The 24,192-nt window shown below is 48.2% G+C and overlaps 1 protein-coding gene across 1 annotated transcript in view; it reads left to right on the plus strand.

The window, feature by feature from the left end:
• KIRREL3 (kirre like nephrin family adhesion molecule 3) overlaps positions 1–24,192 on the plus strand; it is a 545,001-nt gene that overhangs the window by 284,952 nt on the left and 235,857 nt on the right. The gene's annotated exons all lie outside the window — the stretch shown is intronic.

Genomic DNA, 24,192 nt, shown 5'->3' on the forward strand with positions numbered 1-24,192 from the left:
AAGCAAAAGCCACTATTTACTATCCTTCATGGTTCTGTGGCTTGGCTGGTTTCAGTCCAGTGGTTCATTTGCTCTGTCTGGTAACACGTGGGGCTGCTACCGTCATCTGAAGGTTCGACTTGGCTAGAAGGCCCGGTGGTTCACTCACTGCTAGCTCAGCTTGTATTCTTGGCCTCGTGCCTCAGTTCTCCATGGGTCTCTCCATGGGATGTGGACTTCCCACAGCATGGTAGCTAGATTCCAAGAAGTATTCCAAGGACATGAAAGCACAAACAGCAGATCTCTTCAGGCTGTGTCTCAGAAGGTATGCAGCATCACTTCCTTCACATTTTATGGGAGAAGCGGCAAGGTCTTTGTAGCCATCTAGTCCTCCATGGTGTGTTTTCCATTTATACACATATATCTATGTATACATATATACATACACACATACATACCTGCAGATACATAGATATATATAAAATTTCTGGAATGATGCACAAGAAACTGTTTATAATTTTGGCATCAATGGAAAAGGACTGACCTCTTTATACTCTTTGTATTCTTACTATAAGCATGTACCATTTTTTAATTTGGAAAGAAACTTTTTAAGAAAACCAAACCCATTTATTAAGCCAAAGCAAGCTATATTCAATAGATAAGCTGTCAATTTAGCACCCACATATAAGGTTTGGCCCCAAGATTCCTCCCACCCTACTCATGCAGCCCTATCCCCCTGAGGAGTTGACTGATCATTTGTAGAGGCAGAAAACTGGCCAAAAAATAAAGGGTAGAGGCTTTTTGTCCCAATGGCTTGGTATACGGAGGAAACTATTGCTGCCTTGTGGGTGATGGCCAGTTGTGAACCTCGGGTGCCTTCCTTTTGGAGAACCCATGGCTTGTTTTGTCCCCAACTTTAATGTGCTTCCTGTGGGAGGCCTTGGGATTGGTGTCATGATGGAGCCAAAACTGCCTTGCTGATGCAGACATCCGGAAGTCATGGAAACGCGGGTGTCAGGAAGGACTCAGACTCCCCTCCCAGCCCCAACTTGTGAAAACCAAGGCATCCGAAAACAAAGAGCCCTCTGTCTATGGAGAGAGTAGACCTGAGCCAGATACACACACGTGCATGGGCACACACGTGTGGATGAGATGGTCCCCGAGGAAGACTCTGCAGGGCTGTGGCCCCCACTCTGAATTCCACCGCTCTGCCAATATCTCTCGGCCAAAACTTCTAAGTGAGAGACAGTGAGCCCCTAGTCAACTGAGACCCGTCACTCCCTGTCTGAATGACCTCAGACAGGTTGCCTAATCTCTCTGGCCTCAGTGTTCTCATCTGCAACGTGGGGATAAGGTGATAACAGTACCCACCTTGCAGGGTGTTGGGGGCAGGATAAAAGGGGAGTGCTTAGCACAGAGCCTGACACATGACAGGTGATCAGTAATTGGTCACGGTGATGCTGCTGCTGTCGGTGATGACATGATTTCATCTGCTTCTCACAAGAGCCCCCTGAGCAGGGCTGCTGCACCGTACAGCTCTCGGGGCACCGTTCATCTGTGGTATGTGCAGCTGGCAACCCTTGGCCTTGTGCAGTACACAGTCTGCACAGCTGCCCATGGTAGCCCGGGCCGTGAGACAAGCCAGACGAGGTGAACAGGGAGGCATCCAGGTCTCCTGGATCCTCCCAGGCCCCCCACCCCATCCTGCTGCCTCTGCTGGCCTGAGTAGTTTCACAGCTCAGAGAATGTGCAATCTGATCGCTTCCACTCTGGGATCCACAGTCACCATAAACCGTCTTCCCGCCGCCCTGAAAATAAAGAGGCTCCCCCAGAGCAAGAGCAATAAGTGTCTTCAGGGCCTCCAACGGGACTAAGTGACAGCCGCGGGTACGACCCCAAGCGAGCGAGGCAGAGCCAGGCCTGCCCACCCACCCCGCAGGATTTCCCCTCCTGGGGACAAACTGGGCACAGGGGCACCCAGCTCTGCCAGTCCTCTGCCAGGGCCCCCTCGCTCCCGAGGCAGGCTGGGCAGAGAGGGGCCGCATGGGCACCAGGGCAGGAGAGCCGAGCAGGGGGTCGCCGGCCCCACCAGGCAGGGTGCACATGTTTTCTTCTGGAGACGCCGGGCGCATTGCTTTGCTCTGCTTCGTTCGGAAGAGAATGGGTGGTCTGCCGAGGCTTTGGGGCTCTGCCCGAGAGGAGTCGATCAGAGCTCAGGCCGGGCATCATCTCCCTCCAGCCTGACACCAGCCTGCAGAGCAGGCTCCTGCCCGTGGCACATCCGGCCCCGGTGACACGCCCCGCCTGCCGGACTTGGGCTTCGAGTGAGGGTGCGACATGGGCAGTGATGATAGTAGTAATCACAGTGTCATGCATTTCTGAACTCCTGTGCAGTCTTCAAGGAGATTGTGCTTTCTTTAATTTGCTTTTCAGCCCAAGGTTGTGTTAATACCTGTGCTGCCGTCGGTGAGGGGTGTCCTGCCTGACAGGCTCCACGCTGAGCATTGCACCTGCAACATCATTTCATTCTCACAACAGATCTTCGAGGCAGGTATCATTCTTCCCCATTTTATAGATGAGGATGGTAGTGGGGAACGGAAACCTTAGGAGGCGTTCCTAAAATAATGTAGCTAGTTAGCGGCAGAGGCCAGATTCAAAGTCAGGTATCACTGGGCTCAAGCCCACATTCACAGCCATTACGAATTATCTATAAGTTAAATAGGGAGGTACTGTTATGACCCTGTTTTAATGAAGGAAAATAAGGCCTAACAAAGGTTAAAGAACTGACCCAGGGCCATGCAGCAAGTTCATGACAGTTCTAGGAGCCAGGACCTGAACAGCATTGACTAGTCTAAGAGTCTTAATGAAATAAAAAATTTTAAACCCTAAGAATTTTTTACGGCACCTTCACAGGATGTTCGCCCTCCTTGTTTATAGATGGGAAACCTGAAGGCCAGAAAAGGATTCGTCCACTCTCTGCCCATGACGGTAGGGGTATCACTCCCCAGCAGGCTGGGACCGGGCTCTAGGACCCCTCCCGCGAGCTGCCCCTGGGGGCCCAGCCTGTCTCCTCTAGCAAAGGGGGTTCTGTGGGCCTCTGCACCCCTTTTCCCTTTCACATGCTGTACGAGTTCCCAAGCACGACAGGAGAGAAGCTGCTTTTAAAAGCACTAACCTGGTGACTTTCCGAGGAGTCTTCCATTTCCAAATGACGGGCCGCAGGATGACAGGTGGCACGCTCAAAGCCACCAAGGAGAAAGAGCCATTGAGTCGGAGCCTTTACGCCCCGCTGCCTCCCCGCTGCCTCCCTTAGATGTCCTTTGGCAGCAGCATGAACACAATGCCCGTGGCCCTCCCCTCATGACAGAGAACCCAGGGGCTCGCGGCTTCTCCTCTCGCTGTGTTGACATTTGGATTTATGTCGAGAGATGGGCACGTAGACCATTCACTTGTGACGTCAGCTTATCTAGGAATTCATCATGAAATGGGGGAGCAGGTCTCACACCCAAACACACACACCCCCAATCATGGGATTCATTTATTGTCAAAGGGACTGTGTCCCTGAGGAATGAACCTTGGTGTAAGTGGTTGAAATGCGTGGAGATAATTTCTCTGGCGCTACCTTGTTCAAATGGCCTTCGCCTGACAAGGCAGCATGGCTTCCGCAAAGAGACACTGACTGACGCGGGCTTTCAGAGGCTATTTGGGGATGAATAGGCTGTTGGGCCGGCTTTTGTGGGCTCTTGTTAAATGAAATGAAGCTGGAGGCCTTGATTCTGGGCTTTGTCTACATGGCCAGATGCAAAGCAAAGAGCTGCTGGGAAGGGCGGAGGCAGGAGCTGGGTTTAAAGGGACTGAGCTCATTTAGCACCACCGGGGAAGGTTGGGGATAAGCGCTCTGCCTGGGAAGGCCTCAGGGAGATATTTGCCCACCGTACACTTGGCACATTGTGGAACTGGGAGGAGGTTGCAGGAGAAGAGGTTGAATATGCTGAATGGTGGCATGAACCTCACAGAAACACAACGCGTCGCCTCTCCACTTCTTGAGGCCAAGCCCCCAGCCCTCTGCCCAGGTCCACTCGGGCAGGGTCCAGCCATGGGAGGGCCTCCGCCTGGCAAGAGGGCCAGTGCACCCCAGCCTGGTCCAGGGACGGAGGCAGAAGTCAATAAGGGCGATCACGGTCCGTGTAGCACTATGCGATCACCTCACATCATTTTCTAGCCCTGCTGCTTGGAGGACCTTGCTGGGTTCTTAAGAAGAAAGGAGGGGAGGGGGAGATAGGCCACATGAAAGATCTGTGGGAGCTAAGAGTATGAGGCCACTCTGGTGGGTGACCTCATGGCAGCTCCAGTGGTAGGACGGTGTTTCTCTCTCACCGACATGCCCTCTCTGGAGTCTAAACACTTTCAGGCTCCTGTGGGATGCTTTGCTGACCCCTGGAGCTGCAAGAGGAGGATATAAAGGGATCTTGACCATAATCCATGTTCCTTCATGATGACCTCTAAACGGGGGGGTGGTTTGAGACATCAGGTGGGTAACCGGTGGTATCTTGGATTCAAGACATCGACTTTCAGCTCTGTCCTCTAGGAGCAGTGCCTTTAACACATGGCTTTTTACACTGCCCTTTCACTTATTCTGCATTTCCTGAGCAGCTAGCACATGCCGGGCACAGTGTCGGGGCTGGACGGTGCGATGATAAACAATGATAAACAAATAAGACATGCTTTCCTGTTCTTGAGTTCACAATCTAGGGACAAATATGGACACGTAAGTTATTAGAATCCCATAACGTATTATAACAAGTTATAATAAAAGAAAAACATGATGCCGTGACAGTAACTGTTGGATGAGGGAAGGTCTAGAAAGTTTTAACAGAAAAAGGGACTTTGGAGTGGGTTTTTGAGGATAAATGAGAGGTAGCAAGGATGAGGGGAGGGGAAGATATTGCTGACAAAGGGACAGCATGGACAAAATCTCAGAGGCAAGAAGGAGCAACACACTGGCAAGAAATCAGAGGTGCAGGAAGTGGTGGCGTTCTTGCTGGGCACTGTTTACCCTCCAAGAAGGCAAGGCAGCAGCCAGCCAGCAGCTCCCAAGTCTGCAGAGCCTTTCACATACAGGATTCTCCTCTGATTCTCAAATCAGCCCTGTGGCTATTAGCCCCATCCTACGGATGAATTATGAGCTTGGGGTTATACACAACTCGTTAGCTGCAGTGCTAACGAGAAGGGGGGAGAGGAGGGAGCTGCCAAGAATCTCTACACAGTCATCCCTCGGTGTCCCCAGGGCATTGGTCTAGGACCCCCAAGGATACCGAAATCTGCCGATGCTCAAGTCCCTTATATAAAGTGGTGTAGTGTTTGCATCTAACCTACGCCCATCCTCCCACACACTTTAAGTCATCCCTAGATTACTTATGATGCCTAAGATAATGTGACTGCTAGGTACATAGTGGCCAGCGCACAGCAAATTCAAGTTTTGCTTTTTGAAACTTTCTGGTGCTATTTTTCCAAATATTTCCAATCCGTGGTCGGTTCAGTCCCCAGATGCGGAGCCCATGGATACAGCAGGCTGAGTGCAGTCTTCTCCCGCCAGAGTTGGCGGCAGCTTCAGAGCAGGGGGAGGAGGGGTGGAGGAGGGAGTGAGCCAAGGTATCCCTTCCATTGATTCTAACAGGAAGTGAACTCCTTCCACATAAATGGCTCCAAATTCTCTTCAAGTATCAATCAAGTTTCCAAATGATTTCTCTTAGACCCTGGAAACCGTAGGTGGAAAGGGAATGATCACCTGTCCCTGCTCCTAGCCACCCGGAGAGCCCTGGGAGCCCCCCAGGGAAGTGCCCGTTCTCAGGGCAGTGATCATCCCTGTTTGGGCCACCCTGCTTCTGTTCACGGGAGCGCTATCCTTCCTGTCATCCAAGCTCAAACTCTTGGAAGTCAGATCCGACCACTCCTTTCTTCCTGAATCCTCGGAGTCACAGCAACGAACTGCTAATACCTCTTACCTCTATCCATTCCTTTCCGTTTGCAGCACTGCACTGCTTTAGCCCTAAAATGCACCCACGGGCTGCCCTGCTTCCCCTTCTGCCCCTTTTCTCCCACTGCCGTCCACCCATGTGACCCCAGGAGATCACATGATCTGAGGCAAAGCTTCAGCTCTTCATCCCCCTCCACCATTCAAAACCATTCTAGCATCATAAGTGCTCAGCAAACGTTTGGTGAATGACATAGTCTTGAGGGAGGCTGCACTGCCTTCTCAGGGAAGCGCAGAACTCTCTGCACCCAAGAGCCCTTCTACCACCATGTCCGAGTCGCCTTTGCCGCCTTGTCTTCCACTACTTGCTCGGACTTGCCCTGCTCTCCAGAGAGCCGGGCCATTGCTCTCCTCCACTCGGAGCTTGTACGTTCCTACACTACTTTGATCGTGGCTGTTCCTCAAACGAGAAACCTCCTTCCCGGTATCCTCACCCATCTCCCTGTGGCAAAGCGGCTTCCCCCCTGTCAAGACCCCAGTGCAAGGCCACCTCCTGCAGCGAGCCATGCCAGGTCACTCCTAAAACATGTCTGTTTAAGAAGGGAAGAGGAGAAGCGTGTTAACTTACTCGTCTGAGGCCACAAGTCGCGTTAGCGCTCTGTATCTCCTTTTTATTCATCTGTTAAAAAATAATAATATTCACCGTCTTTATCTCACAAAATTGCCGAGATCAAATGAAATCATGTACATGAAAGTTTTTAGCAAATGATTGTCGGGGGTTAAATAACAATCATTATTATGCCTATATTATAATAATTCTTATGCATACATTTTTCTCTCCTTGATAAGCTCTAGATCTGCCCTGTCTAATACAGTCCCCACCAGCCACATGTGGCCCGTGAGCCTTGAAATGCGGCCAGTCCACACTGAGAGGGTGCTGTGAGGGCAAAGATACTTAGCAGATTTTAAAGACAATACTAAAATAAGCAAAATATCTTTTTAATACTTTTCATCACAATCACATGTTGAACTAATAATATTTTGGGTGTATTAGCTTAAATAACACATATTACTAAAATAAATTTCACATTTCTTTTTACTTGTTTAACGTGACTGTTAGGACATTTAAGAATTCCACATACGATGTGTTATATTTCTATGGGACATCACTGCCCTAGAGAATGGGAAGCGTGTCATATCCATCGTTTAGAGCCCCTTGTGGGAACACTCTCAGTGTTTGTCAACGAATTGTGATGTGAGTAAACTCTCAGCCTCCCTGGGGGAGGGTTGGCTGTGATGTTGGATGAGTGGGGACGAGCTGGGGAGGGGCTCTGGCTTTGCCGTCATCGCCGCCCCATGAGGCTTCCCTGGCCCCATCTGCCTGTGGCTGTCACACCCCAGTGGCACCCCACACCACCACCACACCCCTCAGCTTTCAGGAGGCACTCGGGATGCTGGCCTCATTCCCACTTCTACCCATCCTGCCTCTCTCCCAATAACTAGGAAGGGAACCATTGATTGGAAGGAAGGGGAGGTGAACTAGGGTGTGATTTTTTCTGCGTGAAGGTAAAACTTACCGATGAACAACCTGCAGGCACCTCCCTGCACAGCACCCTAGGATCACAGCCCCCTCACGTCCCTCTCTATGGAGCAAGGGTATGGGAAGCCCTTTGCTTCCTGGCCACGAAGAGGCAGCGACTTGGGCGGGAATCTTGGAGCCTTTCCTACTGGGCTCCATGCTGGAGGCCACCTGTCTTCTCTGGGACTCACTGCCAGACCAGGGAGAGGAGCCAGCAGCAGTTGGAGTCACTCAGAGCCCTGGATGGGACACTGAGCGGTGCTCCCCAGGCGGGCAGGGCTGGTGCCAAAGCCAATGCCTCAGGCCACCGACACGCCCAGCCCCCCCCCCCCCCGCCCTGGGCTCCTCGCCTTGCTTTTGGATTCCTCACTCAGCAGAACCCTGGCTTTGGTGCCCAAGACACACTAAAGGGATAGCCCTGAGCAGATGGCCTGCCACCTTCAGGACACAGGGGCCCCTGTCTCCACAAGCCCCTCCTTGTCTACCCAGGGCTCACCCACCAAAACAGCCCCCAGAGGAGAACACCCAAAGTGGGGATATCCAGGGTTGGTGTGTTGTACTTTCTTTATCATTTAGTTCAGATATTCTCTAGTTTTCATTACGACTTCTGCATTAATCTGATTCTTGCTATTAATTATTCATAATTATTAATCTGATAGGCTATTAATTTCCAAGTATTGAAGATTTTCTAGTTATCTGATTCTTACTGATTTCCAGTTTAAGTATACTATGGTCATATGAGGTTTGCTTACAGAACAGCATGATCTATTTTGGTAAATGTTTCCTGTGCACTTACAAAACACATGGTCTTTTTTTGTTGGGTGCAGTCTTTTATGTGCATGTACATGTGTGCAAATTATGCCAATAAAAAGATCATTTTGTTCAAAAAAAAAAAAAAAGCAAAGTGGGGATATCATGTGGGCTTGCCTCCTTTTGACTCCATCTTGGGGTTTGAAGAGATTGTAAGACTTTTTAAAATAGAGTCTTAGCAGGCTTAGGAGAGGGATTTGTCTCTCCTGAGTGTCTTATCTTTGGGATATGTGTCAGAAGGATTCTTAAATCTTCAAAAACCCTCATTTCTCCATGAGCCTGAGAACGTGGTAGCAGTAAGACACAGTAAAAAACCGCTGATAGACAGATGGAATGCTGTAATTATACACAGGAGGGAGAGAGGGAGCGTTTGCTGAAATTATTAGTGTGGGCAGACAATTAGAGGCTTTTCCAGGAGATTACACTTTTCCCTCCCATCTGCACTCCATTTAGGAGTTTTTACATTCACAATGCTATCTCCTCCTCAGCTGTGCCATTTGCCATTTTGCCCAAATTATTATTGTGCTTGACTTTGCGTTTGCTCCGACTTCACCAGTGTTCCCGGCTTCTCCTCCCGGCTCCCACTCTCCCTACTCATCACTTCCAATGTCTTCCCCCTTCACTCTCCCTTCCTCCTACTTCCCTCATCCCCCAGCAGAGAGCCGAAAATGTCTATCAAGAAGACGGCTGCTTCTTGGTAGGCTGAGCCGGATGCGATCTAACGTGAAATGCTAGGAAGGAGGTCAGAGTGATCTAGAGCACTGCTTCCTGCCCTGGGACCCACGCTGCAGCCGTGGGAGAAGCCGGGGCCCCAGGACAGCGGGGCTGGATGAGTCTGGTTTGGTGAGGGAGGAAAGCTTCTGTGTTCTCTCTCCATCCAATTACACCGGAGCTCAGGTCATTAGGATGGGCCCAAATCTTCTAACTTCTTATGAGCCCAAGGCTCTAGATCCCACAGCTTCATTCACAATAATTACTCATTCATTCATTCATCCAGCACAGGGTCTTCCAGCGGCTATTGTGCTCCAGCCACAGGGCTTAACACTGGAAAGGTAGAAGAGAACCAAACACTCTGAGTGAGGGCCTGCAGAAGGTACTCTGGCAAGCAGGAATTATTGTTTTCACATTCTAGATGGGAAACCAGGTTCCAAGAGGTTGCGTTACTTGCCCGAGTCAGAGACGCTTAGCGCCAGATCCCGGATCTCTGGCTCCAAGGCCGATGCTCTCCACAGCGTCCCCCTGGCCCTGGAGAAATGGAGTGGTCCTGTAGCAGCCCCCCAGCAGCCCTGTCATCTTCTAGATAAACAAGCGCGTCAACAATTATGACAGTAAGTGAGGAGGGCCGTCATCCAGGGGACGAAGGGGTGCGGGAGCCAGGCCGAGGGGGTGACTAACCCTTTGCCAGGAGCCGGAGGGGCGTGTGCTGGAGCAGTGGCCAAGGATGAGCAGACGCCGGGGAGGGAGAGAGGCAGGGAGGGCATTCTGGGCACAGGGGCAGCAGGCGCGGCCAGCAGGGCTGAAAGGAATGAGGTGGTACTTCCTTAATGCATTTCTTTGTCGTTCAGCCCTTTCATATACATTATACTACGTAATCCTCGCGGGCGGCCCTAAGGTAGACATTGCTGTCTCCATTATATAGATGAAGAAACTGAGGCTCTGGAGGGGTGGGTGACTGGCCTAGAGAGGAGGTGGCACAGTGGAGCCTTTACAGGCTGGCATTTGTGTGGAGGGTGGCTGGAGGGAGACCCAGCCTGGAGGCGGGGAGATCTGTCAGAGGTCACATCCAGAGGTCAAAAGAGGAGGTGATGTACCTGCTCTAAAGCTGTGGAGGTGCAGGCAGGGTTTGGTACTGATTGGAGGTTGGGAATGACGGAACAGCAGGAGTGGAGGATAACTCGAAAGTTACTGCCTAAGACATTGGGTGGATTGTGTTGCCGTTAAACAAGCTAGGAACCCAAGGAGGAAGAGCAGGTTCTGGAATAAAAGGGCATGAGGGCAAATTAGTCGAGAAGGAAGCTTTAGCCATGGAGGCTTTCTGAGGCAAGGTATCTGAGGAGGCAGCTGTGTCAAGGAATTGGAAATGTTACCATGGATCAGAGATAACCTCAGTCCTTCCCCACCAAAAATAAATTAAAAAATAAAGTCTCCCAGGAGTGTGACACTCTACGGAAAAGGAGGATTCTCCAGGAGTCAAGCTTCCTCTCCCCGCTTCCTTTGCCTCTCAGATTTCTGTCCCAGGCCCTCCTTGCAAAGCTGCAGAGCCTCAGAGACACAAAAGCCCCAGACAGGCAGTGGCATGTAGACACGCAGACAGAGGGACCCCACGCAAAGGAGCCGACTCGGCCTTGTCAGAGCTCTCTGACTCCCACATGGAGGGTAGCAGAGGCCAGCACAGCTGGCTGGTCGTGTTCTCAGGGGCACAGGGACATCAGGGCCTCTGGAAGTGTCTGCTGAGCCTGCAGAGACGGAGGTGCCTTGACGAGGGGCCTAGAGGGTGGAGCCTTGGGAAAGGGGGCTGTTGGTACGGGTGCCAAAGTTACCCACCAAATGGAATTCAAGCCACCACATGACTCAGAGATTTGCAGGGCGAATCCCAGTGGCTTTGGGGCCCCTGTGCGACGGGACCATCAATTAATGAAACCACTGGGCTGGGAATCAGGAAACCTGATTGCAGTTCTAGCGCACATACTAACTCTGTGATCTCAGACGGATCGCTTTCTCTCTCTGAACCTCAGACCTCTCCCAGCTCTGTGAGTCCTCTGGCCACACAGACAAGAGAAACCCCAGAAATACCAATGAGTTAGAGCAGCGGTTGGCAGACTTTTTCTGTAAAGTGCCAGATTGTTAATATTTCCGGCTCCGTGGGCTCTACAATCTCTCTCACAAATGCCCAACTCTGCCTTTGTAGCAGGAAAGCACCACGAATAGAACACAAACAGGCATGACTGCAACCCTCATACAGCTTTATATACAAAAACTGACAGTGGCCAGATTAGCCCACTGTTTGCTAATCCCTGACCCAGAGCATTCTGGGCACAGGGAACCGCACATGTAATCTTCCAATCAAAGCAAAGGATGAGGGAGCCCGCATCCTCTCAAGAGTCCATGGCAGGTTCAGGAGATGAGGCGAGGTCAGATGCTAACCTCTCTTTCAGCCATCCTTAGAAGGGAATTTTACATTTAGTGAGCACCTGCCCTATACTGGGTCAGACTTCACATACACAATGACTCCATCGTCATTATTATTAACAACAGCCCTGTGTTAATAAACTCTCTTACAGGTTAGAAAAGGTGGCTCATAGAGGTTAGGTAACAGCCCTAGGGTCGCATTGCTTGGAGCAGAGTCAGGATAAAACTTCAAAGACTTGGGATGGCATACTGCCATTCATTAATCCCACAAAGCAGATTCTTCTTTGTTCGAAGGCTACTCGCTGCCCCCAGACCTGCCCTCTTAGCAGCTTTCCCTGCACCCACCCAGAGCTGACGGAGATCTGAGCAATCATCCTCTACACTTCCCTTGCTTTCTCGGCAGTATTTCCCTCCCCCACTTTTAAATGTCATGGAGCGTGATGCTGACACAATCAGACAGAATCCCCAGTCCAGACAGCCCCGCAGCCAAGAGAGACACAACTCCAGAACACACTCGCGGAGATACAAAGGAAAAGTGCAATTCACTTTACATAGATTCCCATAAATAAGCAATAAAACAGGAAAAGCCATTTTCAGTAAGCATTTCCAAGGTTTGATGAGCTAGGAGTTCAGACTGGGGGAGAAACAAAGAGCCTTTTTCATTACTTCCCCATCCCTGCAATTGTCTTTTACTGCCTGCCAACTTTGAAAGGGAAAAAAGGAATGTGGCTCCCTGAGGGATGGAGTCTGTTCTCCCAGTGCCTGCTGCAACCTGCCAAATTCCACGTCCCAGTCGTGCAAGTGTCACTTTGAGAGCTGTGCCTCTGCTCTTCTCCCTCCAACCTTGCCTGCCCTGGGCTTTTGTCATCAGGTTCACGGGGAAGTGACCCTACTTCGGTTTATACTAACATGGAAAGTTGCACAGGCTGTCACCGTGGACCGATGAGATTTCCCCTTTGTAAACTCACCTGATTTGAAATGCTGCTACTCTGCCTACAGGTATGCGTGTGTAAGTGTGTGTGTACACATGGTGCACCCATGCGTCAGGCAATGTACACCTACATGTTCAGTCTGTGTGGAACCATGTCCCATGTCATGAGTCACACACTCCTGTGGCATCTCAACATAGTCTCTGTTTCCTTATTGACTTTTAAAGCATCCTACCCCCCCGATTGGAAGTTTTCCACATTATAACTTCGCACAGTCCACCAGCATTTTTGACAACTTCCTCTGACTTTGCTCCTCGCCTCGAGTCCCCGCCATACTTAAAACCAAAGAATTGGCTGTAACCAAGTTTTGGTTTCTCTACTAATATCAAGCCACTCTTTCCATTTCCTGAACTCACTGCCCTTCCTAGGACTATTTAGTGCATGTAGAATCCCAGCAGAGTGGCCACTCACTGAGGCCATCCTCCATAGCCATGCTGCAGGCCTGTGTTATAGACGGGTCACACAATTGATTTTATCTTATCATATATTGTTCTCAAGTTGTTTCATCTGTGTTAGACTACTAAGCTCTCTGAAGACAAAAAACTGCACACATACACAGAGACATTTCTCAGTCAACCTCTTAGTAACAGCTAGCTGTTGCTGTGTAAGGAATAATGCCAAGCTCAGTGGCTGGAAACACCATAAGCACTTCTCATCGCTCACCTAGCTATGTGTCAGCTGGGCAATTTTGCTCATCTGGGCCAGGCTCAGCTGAACTTAGCTACTCAGTCATCTGTCTGTAGCTAACCTGGAGAGACTGAGGAATGGCTGGTTTTAAATGGCTTCACTCACATATCTGGTGGTTGTCTGATTGTTGATGGTTATTACAGTCATACCTGGGCCATATGTTTGCCAGGATCCAGCATGTTGTCACAGGCCTGTTCACACAGCAGCATAAGGGCTCCAAGGGAGCAAGTGGAAGCATGCAAAGGCTCTCAAGGCCTCAGCTCAGAACCAGCACACCCTCACTTCCACCTATTGTCTTGCCCAAGTAAGTCACAAGACCAGCTCAGCTCCAAAGGATGAGAAAATAGACTTCACCCATCGATGGGAACTTCTGAAGAGTCATATTGCAAAGCATCTGGGGCCAGGGAGAGGTGGAGAATTGGGGACATCTTTGCCATCAGTCTGCCATACCCACTAAAGGATGGATATGTAACATAAACCAGCACAAAATCCAAAACTCAGTTCTGTTGTGATTATACCCATTTATACGTTCCCATCCTTCTTTGTACCTAGCTTTGATCTCTTCCAAGTTTGGCCATGGTGGGGTCATCCCAGGGCCCAGCTGCAAGTCAGGAGGAGAAAGTCTTTGTTGCTGCCAAATAGATGATCCAATTGAATAGGATCAAGTCATGAATTTCATCTGTTGTTAGATGAGCCAACCTGTGAATTCATTGGATGGTAGTAAATCAAATATGAATCTGATAAGTTTCATTACCTCCTTTAATAAGCCATCAACAAACATTCAAGTCTTCTTCAGTCAAAAATGCTGGCCTGATCATTGCCCAGAGAAGAGCCCAAGGATCAAGGGGAAGGGGTTTAGAAGGGACTGTAGGTTCCACCCCACTGGCCAGTCTCTGTCCTCCATGCTAAGACTGAGTAGTCATGTGACTTCAAGGCTTCCTTCAGTTCAGATCAGGGCCATCTGGGAGGTTTCTATTTGTGGCCTTTCTCCATTTCATGAGTACCAGTGAGCCCAGCTGAGACATAAATGAATTAAATACAGCCACTAATCACACACTCTCATCTTTAGTCTGCAACTGGCTCTTCTGATTTATTTCTTGATTTATGTGTTTGTTCACTTATGTATTTCTTTTGTGTGGGGGGCACAGGGTGCGGCAAGGTTGTTATGTTGGAGTTTTAGGAGTTGAGTGTGATTTTTTTTTTTTTTAATGCTCATTGAACCTGAGATTCTTCTCTTGAAGATTTGGCAGTAATTTAGTGAGTGCTTATAAAGTATGGCTCCTGCCTTTTTTAAGTTTTTTTTTAAATTGTAGTAAAAAGATAACATAAAATTTGCCATCTTACCCATTTTAACGCACAGTTCAGTAGTGTTAAGTATATTCATATTGTTGAGAAGCAAATCTCCAGAACTCTTTTATCTTGCAAATCTGAAACTCTATACCCACTAAGTAACAAGCTCCCTTCTCCCCACACCCCCCAGCCCTGGTAAACAACATTCTACTTCCCATTTCTATGAACAGAATTCCGTTGTATGTATATACCGCATTTTGTTTATCCATTCATCTATAGATGGACATTTGGGTTGCTTCCATCTCTTGGCTGTTGTGGATAATGCCGCTATGAACGTGGGTGTGCAAATATCTCTTTGAGCCCCTGCTTTCAAATCTTTTGGTTATAAACCCAGAAGTAGGGTTGTTGGATCATAAGATAGCTCTATTTTTTTTTTCATTTTCTGAGTGTCCTCTGTACTGTTCTCCATAGCAGTTACACCATTTTACATCCCCACTAACAGGGAACAGGGTTCTAATATCTCCACATCCTTGACAGCACTTGTATTTTCTGGTTTTTTGATAGTAGCCATCCTAATGAGTGTGAGGTGACATCTCATTGTGGTTTTGATTTGCATTTCTCTGATAATTAGTGATGTTGAACAAGTTTTCATAAACTTGTTGGCCACTTGTGTATCTTCCTTAGAGAACTATTCAAGTCCTTGGGCCATTTTTAAGTTGGGTTATTTGATATTTTGTTTTTATTGTTGCATTTATGTGTTTTAGTACTATAATAAATGTCCATTCAGTCACCAACAAACAAAACTCGAATACTGATGGCAACTGTGTAGTAGTCCCATCTTCCTCTGCCCAAAGTTACTAAGCACTGTCTTAAATCTTATGTTTGCTATTGCCTTGCTTTCCTTTTTTTCAAATAAAGTTTTATTACAGCTGCATATTTTCTTTAAAAAAGAATATTTGGGATTTGGTTTGATTTTAACTTTCGTTTATTTTATGTATTTTATTTATCGTATAAAACATTATTTATTTTAAGTTATGAATTTATTTATTATGATACAAAGGGTATCAGGCAATATTTATTATTTGGAGGGCTTGCTTTTTTAATTCAAATTCTACTACTAAGACAAGTCCACAGTGTTGCGTGTAGCTGTTGTTCATGCATTTTAGCTGAGGTTTATTGTTGCGTCACATTCCCAGAGCACAATATAATTATCTATTCTTCTGTCAGAGTACATTGTATGGTTTCCAGGTTTTTGCTGTTTATGGATAGCGCTGGTATGACCGTTCTCGTACACATCTCTAGGAATACGTGTACAAGAGTTGTCCTTGAGTGTTTTCCTGGGAGTGGGGCTGCTGGCTTGTAGGGCATTTGAATGTCCAACTTCACGAGATGATGCCAACTGTTTCCAAAGTGGCTATACAATTTCACACTCCCACCAGTAACGTACAGACAGCTCTGTAGATCCATGTTCTCTCCAACACTTGATATTGTCAAACTTCATTTTTAACAGTGAACCGGGTGAGGATGGTATCTCATGTGCCATTGGTACGCATTTCCCTGATCATTAATGAGGTTGAACATTCCTTCCTGTGTTTATTGGCCATATGTGTTTTTTAATCAAATGAAAAGCTTCTGTTCATCAAGACACTACAAAAAAAGGGAAAAACAAGTTACAAACCGAGACGAGTTATAGCTGCCAAAAGATTTAGTGCGAAAAGTATCTGCAAGAAAAGGACAACTCACCAAATAGAAAATGGGCAGAAGAAATGGCAGGCACTTCACAGAACCCCCCCCCCCGCCAGTTATTACTGTTAGCCATAAAGATGTGTTTCTATTCATAATGCCTGCTGGTCATATGGTGGAGTTTTCTAACATCAGGTGGAAACTTCTTTCAGTGTAGACACAGTTTTCTAAAGCCTTGTCCTCAGCTAGTTCAGAGATTAGTCAGACAATCCTGCTGCTTTCCCCCTTGCCAACTAGGGAATTTGTCTGAGTCCAGAAAAAAGTGTTCACAAGGAAAAAACCTTGAAGCCAAGGGACTCTCACAGGTGGTTACCTAGAGACACTCAAGCCTTAGAAAACCCTAAAGCTGAAGGCATGAATAGCCATCCATTCCAAGGAGAACTAGGTTACATTTTCCCCATCAGGGCCTTTCCAGAGTATTCCCAGGGGAGGTGGGGAATCTTCCCATCTCTATTCACTCACTGAGGAAAGGGTGATCATTTCTCTTTCTCTAAAATTGCTCTGAGATTGATGACCAAAAAAAAAAAAAAATCTATGTGGAACTAATTTCTCTCAAACATTCCCTGGAGCCAAAGAAACGGTTAAGTATTTAGTCTTTGAAGGACTTCCCTGCTGGGGTGAGGTTTCTGGTGAAGAGTAAAGAGAAGGAGGGTAAGATAATATATTGAATAAATAAATGCATTGAGGAGAATGGACACGAGCTGTCAGTAATTTTCAGCATGGTCTGCACTGCAGAGAATGCCAAAATGGGACCATTCTGGAGGTCAGCCTGGGCTCCCCTCTCCAGCTGCCTCCAGACTTCTAGAGGGAAGGTCCAAGTGCGAGAAAAGCAGGGAGGCAGAGTGATAACGAGGGACTAAAACAAGAGTCAGCACTCACACTCCTATTCCTGTGTCACTAGCTAGCTTTCTAAGGTGTTGCTTGCCATTTGCAGTTGATAGCAAGTATCTTCCCATATTTATTCACTTACCTGTCAAGGGTACCTATTCCCTGTGCAGCAGTGGGAAATCTTGAGTAGGAGATTATGCCTTTGGTGTTCACCTGTCAGTCCTGGGCTCTCCTCTGCTGGATAGGAGAGCCAGGGAGCCACAGAAAAGTGACAGGCAGACAGGTAGCTAGTTGCAGTGACTTGAAGCAAAACTAACTAAAAACTGGAGTCTTGCAATGGAAGCTACCAGAGGAACTGGCTAACAAGATATCTTTTCCAATCTCCAAGCGGGGTTGGGATGGAATAATTAGACATGTCTACACTGGAGAGTGTCAGGGTAAGACAGAGCCAGGTGACAGGATGGGCAGCTGGAAAGTCTGAAGGCTTATCCTCATTCTGAACATTGGAAACGTCCTCTTGGGAGCTTGGAGGAGCCTAGCCTGTGCTCTCCCACACAAGCACTGGAGAGGATGCTAAGTGAGAGGCTGGAAAATGCAAAACCAGATTTCAGCGTTCCTGTGGCCCAATGGGGTTATCTTCCAGGTGCGTCGTTGTTCCCGAGTCTAGATGCAGAAAATTCCTACACCACATGTTCATCTCAGAGGCCACTGGCAGAACATAGTGGCTCATTTGAAAATCATCTTTCTTAACTATTTCCAGGATTCTTTCCAGTTGCTAAAACAGCAAATCACAGATTGTTGACATTGCCAGCAGGATCACAGAGGTTCAGCTTATCACCTGGTGAAGATGGGGCAGCTCATGTTACTACATCATACACCTCTCTCTCTCTCTCTCTCTCTCTCTCTCTGTCTGTCTCTCTCTCTCTCTCTCTCTCTCTCTCACACACACACACACACACACACACACGCACATACACACACACACTTCTACATCGCTTCCTTACAGCCAAGCAAAAACAAGATTGGGAACAGAAAAAAAAAATCTCTCCATCCAACCATCTTTTTGCTTTTATCTCCCCCTTCCTCATCATCCTCTCACTCCTCTTTGGGGCTGAGAGAGCTCAGGGTAGTAAGCCTTCCATGTTATTAAGCAAAAATGTCTTGTGACAACAACCATGTCATGTCTGAATCTTCCAGTGTTGACAGAGACAAGAACAGAGCTAATGAAATACACACATTTCCTTCCATACAGGAAACTGGAACAGCAACAGAGCTTTAGAAACAGACACTGTCCTCCCTACAGAAAACTGACATCATGTATTCAAAGCCAGTAACAACAATTCCTTCCTTTATTGTTTAATTACGAGCTGACGCAGCCAAGATAAAGGCCCCACCAATCCAGGGCTCAAAAACGCCAATCACTCTTTGAAGGAAGCTTAGGCTTATTCTCTGCTTTTATTATATTTGTTACAATTTGAGTTTGTTCAGTGGTAAATGCAATATTGACATTTAGAACCCCTAGCAAAAAAAAAAAAAAAAAAAAAAGATAGATAGATAGAAAGAAAGAAAAGGCAACCAAAACATCATTTGCTTCAAATCCTTGAGCAGTTTCCAACTGGAGGCCATAGGAGTTTCCTCACTCTTTTTAATTTGATTTCCCCTCCCCCTTTCCAAACATTCCCACAGAGGCACGTTTTCCAGTCAACAATGTATCTGCAATCACTATCTCTTATGTACAGCATGCGTGCAATCATGTTCTAAATGGAAAGGGAGGGTTCTTGAATGTACTTGTCAAGACCATCTGGCCGTGGCCAGAGCTGGATGAAGAGGTAGCCAGACAGCAGAAGTGGGACAGGTGGGAGAAGGATGCTCTCCGAGGTTCCTGATTCAAGTGTTGGCAATGATGCTGAGCTCTCCAGCTACAACTGTCTTCAAGCCCCAATTATGTCGGGTTTCTTGGTACTGGCATATTAGCAGAGGCAGGAGTTGTTCTTAAAGCAGTTCTGCGTCTTCTTCCCTTTGACATTTTCATAAATAAAATTGTTTATCTCTCAGATTTAACCAGTGCCCAGGATCCCTTTTATAGTCATTAAATCTTTTATTCTATTGTCCTATTTTTTGTCTTGTTTGGTAGTGGGGAGGGGCTTCTCCCCTGTGAGCAGTGGAGTCCTACTCAGGCCTGCCCCTCCCTAAGGCCACACTCATGCCACCATGACCATGCTTCTCCCTTCGCCGGCCAGTATCCATGGGCTCTTCCAGTTGTCTCTAGACTGCAAGCATGTGGGGATACAGGCCTTGTAGCATCCATCTCTGCATTCTCAACGTCCAGAACAGTGCCTGGCCTGTAGGAACAATGGAAGTTTGTTGAATTAAGAGGTTAAAAAACAATGCCCTAGTCAAGCAATCAGTCAACCCATCAATGAACAGAGCGTGTAAGAGATGTTCACAGAAACATGTTCCAGTAAAGTAAAACCCTCTGGAAGCTAATAGAAAACTCTAATTTCTCCCTCACCCAGAACTGGCAGTTCCAAAAGGCTGGGGGAATTTTGAGAAGCTTTGGTCTATACTTTTGTGGTTTCCCCACACGAAAACTTCCAACTCAGTGAGATCATCTTGATTCCAAGGTCTATTTGTTCAAAAATAGAAAGATTTTTAAATAACTTTGGGCTAGGTAAATTTGGGGCTGTTATATTAGTGGGCGTATGTGTGTGTGTGAGTGTGTGTGAATTCTTCCCTCTCTGTACCAATCAGAGGAGATTTGTTGATGCAAATGACCCTTGAGTCAGTGCTGTATTAGCTTTGGCAAGAAAGCCAGAAGAGAAAATAACGGCTAGTTCGTTGCCGGGCACAAAACATAGCTCTGCAAATGTTTGAGATAACATTGTATAAATTAATTAGCTCCTTTCTGTGGCATGGTCTTTCCCAAACCCATTCATGAACTTGAGCCCTCCTAGGTGTGTCCTGAAGTTAGGCATGTCCTACCTATGTCTGCAGCCTGTCTCTTGCCTCTCATCCACTTGAATCCCACCTCCAGCCATGCTCATTACTTGCACTTCCAGGAACGCTATGCCCTTCACGTTTTTTAATGTGATGCCTCCTCTTCTCTGTGTGACCTTCCCCTTTATCCTCTACTTGATAACACTTAATTACCTCTCAAATTTTAACATAGGGTCACAAGCCCAGGAAACTGTCCTTCACCAGCGCCCCCCGGGTCAGCACCCCACTGCCCACCCAGCACTGTCCCCCTCAAACCCTCAGCACCCAGGACTCCCACTGTCTGTGTACCTTCCTTCCTGTTGGAGGCTAAGATGATGTCTCTTGTCTCTGTATCCCAGCACCAAGCACCATGCCTAGACTGGTCCATAAACGTTTACTGATGAGAGAATACATGGAGGAATTAATGAAAGAACGCTAATACTATAGAAAGTCTGGAGGTGGCCTCGAGAAGCTCCACAATACATGGAAAGCTGCCTCTAGCCTTGAGCCGTGAGTCAGAAAACATGGGCAGATAGTTGGGCTGTGGTGAAGTTCAAAGTGGGACAGAAGGGCAGAGACCCCTGCCAACAAGCAGGACCAGAGGGAAAGGAGAAGCCTATGCAGTTGGGGCTGCCTGAGGCAGCCTTCGCTCAGACCCCAGGAATGGGGCCACGGAGCCAGAGCAGAGAGGACTTTCCTGGTCTAGAAGGCATGGGAGCAAGCTGTCCCATGGGCCAAGAGGAGAGAAGTTTTTACATGGGGACTAGATGCAGCGTCGATCAGTCGTGAGATGCTACGTGAAGAGGCTCGCATGAAGGAAAAGGCTCGAGCGGCCCCGACCCCAGTGAGTTTACCATCTGATCCCCAGGGGCGTGAAGTGGCTTTCGAAGCTACCGCTGAAGGACATGCACCGCTCTGCACAGGCAAGATGCTGCCAACAGTGGGGAAACAGTCACCATCGTCAGCGAGAGATCACATGAGATGGAAACGGCCTGTCACAGCAGTTTAATTCACCTACTGTATTTTAGAATGTTTTAATTAAGGTTTACGTGTTACCGTTATGACTGTAATCCTGAGAAGCGCCAAGCCTGCCCTGGCAGAGGGAAGAGAGGAGGAAAGCACATCATAATTAAAATAATTATTAATCTAATCTCATTAAGTATAGATTGTTCATATCGTTGCTGTTATTAGGTGCTGGGGGCAGACCCCTTTCCTGAACCAGTCCCGTCAGCTTGTGTAGAGGTGGAACGCGCCGCAGTGCCTGAGGAATCCTTCCGCCTCATATAAGGCAGTGACCCCCATCTCTTTCCCGTAGAATTTCTGCCTCCACCTCTCCTTCAGGAAGGTCTCCTGCACAGAATCTGAGTCGTGCTGGGTTTGGGAAAGGCTCTGTGTTTGGCTGTGTGCCCACGCCTGCCCCTGACTCCCCAGTGCGGAGCTGCGTGCTCCCTCCTCTGCTCTCGGCCCTGGAGGACACCGCCCCGGTCCTGCCTGCAGGGAGCGTGTTCGCAGGTCCTGCTCCCCCACGAGGCCCTGAGCTCCTTGAAAGAATTTACTGTCTCCTTCACCTTTGTATTTCTTCCAACATCTCTTTCCATCCCAATATCTACAGGAATGTATGTATCATATTGCTTCAATATTGGAGCAAGGAGGGGGGAAGGAGAGAGAGAGGGAAGCGGGGAAGGAGGGAGAGAGGAAAGGCAAGGAGGAAGTGGGTGTGGAGTGAGACAAAGGCAAAGAACCCTGTTCTGCTGAGGGTCACTAGGGGCCTGGACCAGCAGTGCCTCCGCCTTCCCAAGTGCCCAGCCCCTCACACACACACAGCCAACCTGCTACCTCTTTCCATTCTTCAGGGGTGCAGATGACTAATGAATAGCAAAGCAAAGTGATTAGGTGGCCTTTACAAGCTTCAATACCTCCCAGGGTATCTATAAGTCACTCTGACATCATAAATGCCTTCTCGGAAAATGTAAACAAAAGAGGAGACCCACACAAAAAATGAATGTAATTCTAAAGTGCTTTCTCTCTCTCTCCCTCTCTCTCTCTCTTTTGTTTTGTTGTCTGTTTGGTTTGGGTTTTTTGTTTGTTTGTTTGTTTGATCACCAGTGAGTAAAGTTAGACTTGCCTGGTAGGGGATTAAAGGATTCTGAGCCCAATTCCAACATTGGCATTTGGGAGGGGAGGTTCCCACACCACCCCCAATTCTCTGCGACCCCAGCCAGGTGTCCTCACTCAATTCTGACACTCTGCACAGAGACAGCATCCGACCCCACAGGTTAAGGGCTCAGTCCCACAGACCGCCCCCCACTTTAGATGCCCACTGCAAGCAGTATGTCCCCAGGTTACCCACAGCTTCTGTCCGACTTGGCCATGCGTCGGAGATTCCCACGACCCCCTCCTCGCGTTTGATTAATTAGTCTCACAGCACTCAGTGAGACACCTGCTCATATTTACTAGTGTATTAGAGGATGTGATAAAGGATACAGATGGATAGCCAGATGCAGAGATACAAAGGGTGAGATCTGGGAGGGTCCCAAGCCTAGGAGCTTCTGACACCATGGCCGTGAGATGCATCACCTTCCTGGATGTGGATGTGTTCACCCACCAGGGAGTTCTCCAAACGCCCTGCTATTGGGATTCTTATGGAGGCTTCATCATGTAGGCTGATCCATCATTAACTCTATTTTTTCCACTTCTCTCTTCTCAAGAGAATGAGGGTTTAGGGCAGATAATCCCAAGCTTCTAATCATGGCTGTGTCTTTCTGGTGGCTGGCCCTCATCCAGGAGCCACCCAGACTCACCTCGTTAGAACAAAGGACGCTCCTATCGCCCAGGAAATTACAAGGGTTTCAGAAGCCCTGTGTCAGGAACGGGGGTAACAACCAAATGTTAGAACAAAAGGTGCTCTTAACATGTAGGAAATTACAAGGGTTTTAGGAGCCCTGTGCCCGGAACCAGGAACAGAGACCTGTATATTTTTTCTATTGCCTCACAGGGATGTTAACCCAAATAATGAAGGGACACAATTGGTCAGATGAAGTCATACAGTATTAGATGCAATTTACGCTGATCGTTTCCCCAGTATTTCCCCAGAGCCCTGAGGTTTCATGAAGGTGCCTTAGGACAATTTTGAGTTTGGGGGAAAGTACGTTCAATCGGTAAGTTTTGCCTCCATATGCTTTTATGTAACAGCTCTTTGTGTAGATCTGATTTGTGAAAAGAACTCTTCTATTTAAAATAACAGCAACCTGGGAATTCCCCAGCAATCCAGTGGTTAGGACTCCAGGCTTTCACTGCCGAGGGGCCAGGTTCAATCCGTGGTCTGGGAACTAAGATCCCACAAGCCACGTGGCACGGCCAAAAAAAAAAAAAGTAAAATTACAGCAACTTGGAAATCCCTGATCTCATCCAACTCCCTGTTTTAGAGCAGAGGAAATAGGTCCCCAAGGTCAGGGGAATCCCACAGCTGGCCGGTGGCAGAGCTGGGCAAGGATGCTGCATCTGCTGACTCCAGCCCTGGCTCTTTCCACTGCATCACACACTCCCTTCCCCTCGGCCCTGCGCCGTCCGTGTCCTGATCCAGGGCTCTGAGCAGCCCGGCCTGAGGCCTCTCCCCATAAGGGGTCCCACTCACCAGGCATCATGTTCATGCCGGCCCAGGCTGTGGACAGAGGCCCAGAACCGAACCCTGGGCTTGGGCTCCCATCACCCTGGGAAGGACCTGTGAGGCCCAGAAAGGGAACAGGCAGGAATCACCTTGGGATCCGGTAGACCAACCACAGACCACGGTTGTCTGGGGCCCAGCCAGTGTTTCAAGAACGCATCTTGTTTCTACTCCGAAAGCAAGTTGACCTCCTGAGAGAGAGAGGGCTGCCAGTCCTGCTGAAGGGAGCCTAACTGGAGATTTCGCTGCTCGTAGACAAAACAGAAAAGGGGCTGATGTCAGCACTCTTATTTTCAGCTCCTGTTCTTCAGACCCACTCTCCTGGGTCTCTGTGGTCCCTGTGCTCCATAGCTAGCATGCTAGCTAGTCAGTAACATTGCTCAAACACGACTGTGTGTCAGGCCATGTGCTGAGAGCATTACTTACCGAATCTTCTGTTATCCTCCCAACACCTCTTCAGAACAGATACCATCGTGCTTCCCATTTTGCAGAGAAGAAACAGAGGTTTCGAGAGGCCTGGTGACTTGCCCAAAGTCACATAGAG

This window comes from Aethalodelphis obliquidens, unplaced genomic scaffold (genome assembly GCF_003676395.1).
Source record: "Aethalodelphis obliquidens isolate GAN/ISIS:26980383/991018 unplaced genomic scaffold, ASM367639v1 scaffold82, whole genome shotgun sequence".
NCBI lineage: Eukaryota > Metazoa > Chordata > Mammalia > Artiodactyla > Delphinidae > Aethalodelphis > Aethalodelphis obliquidens.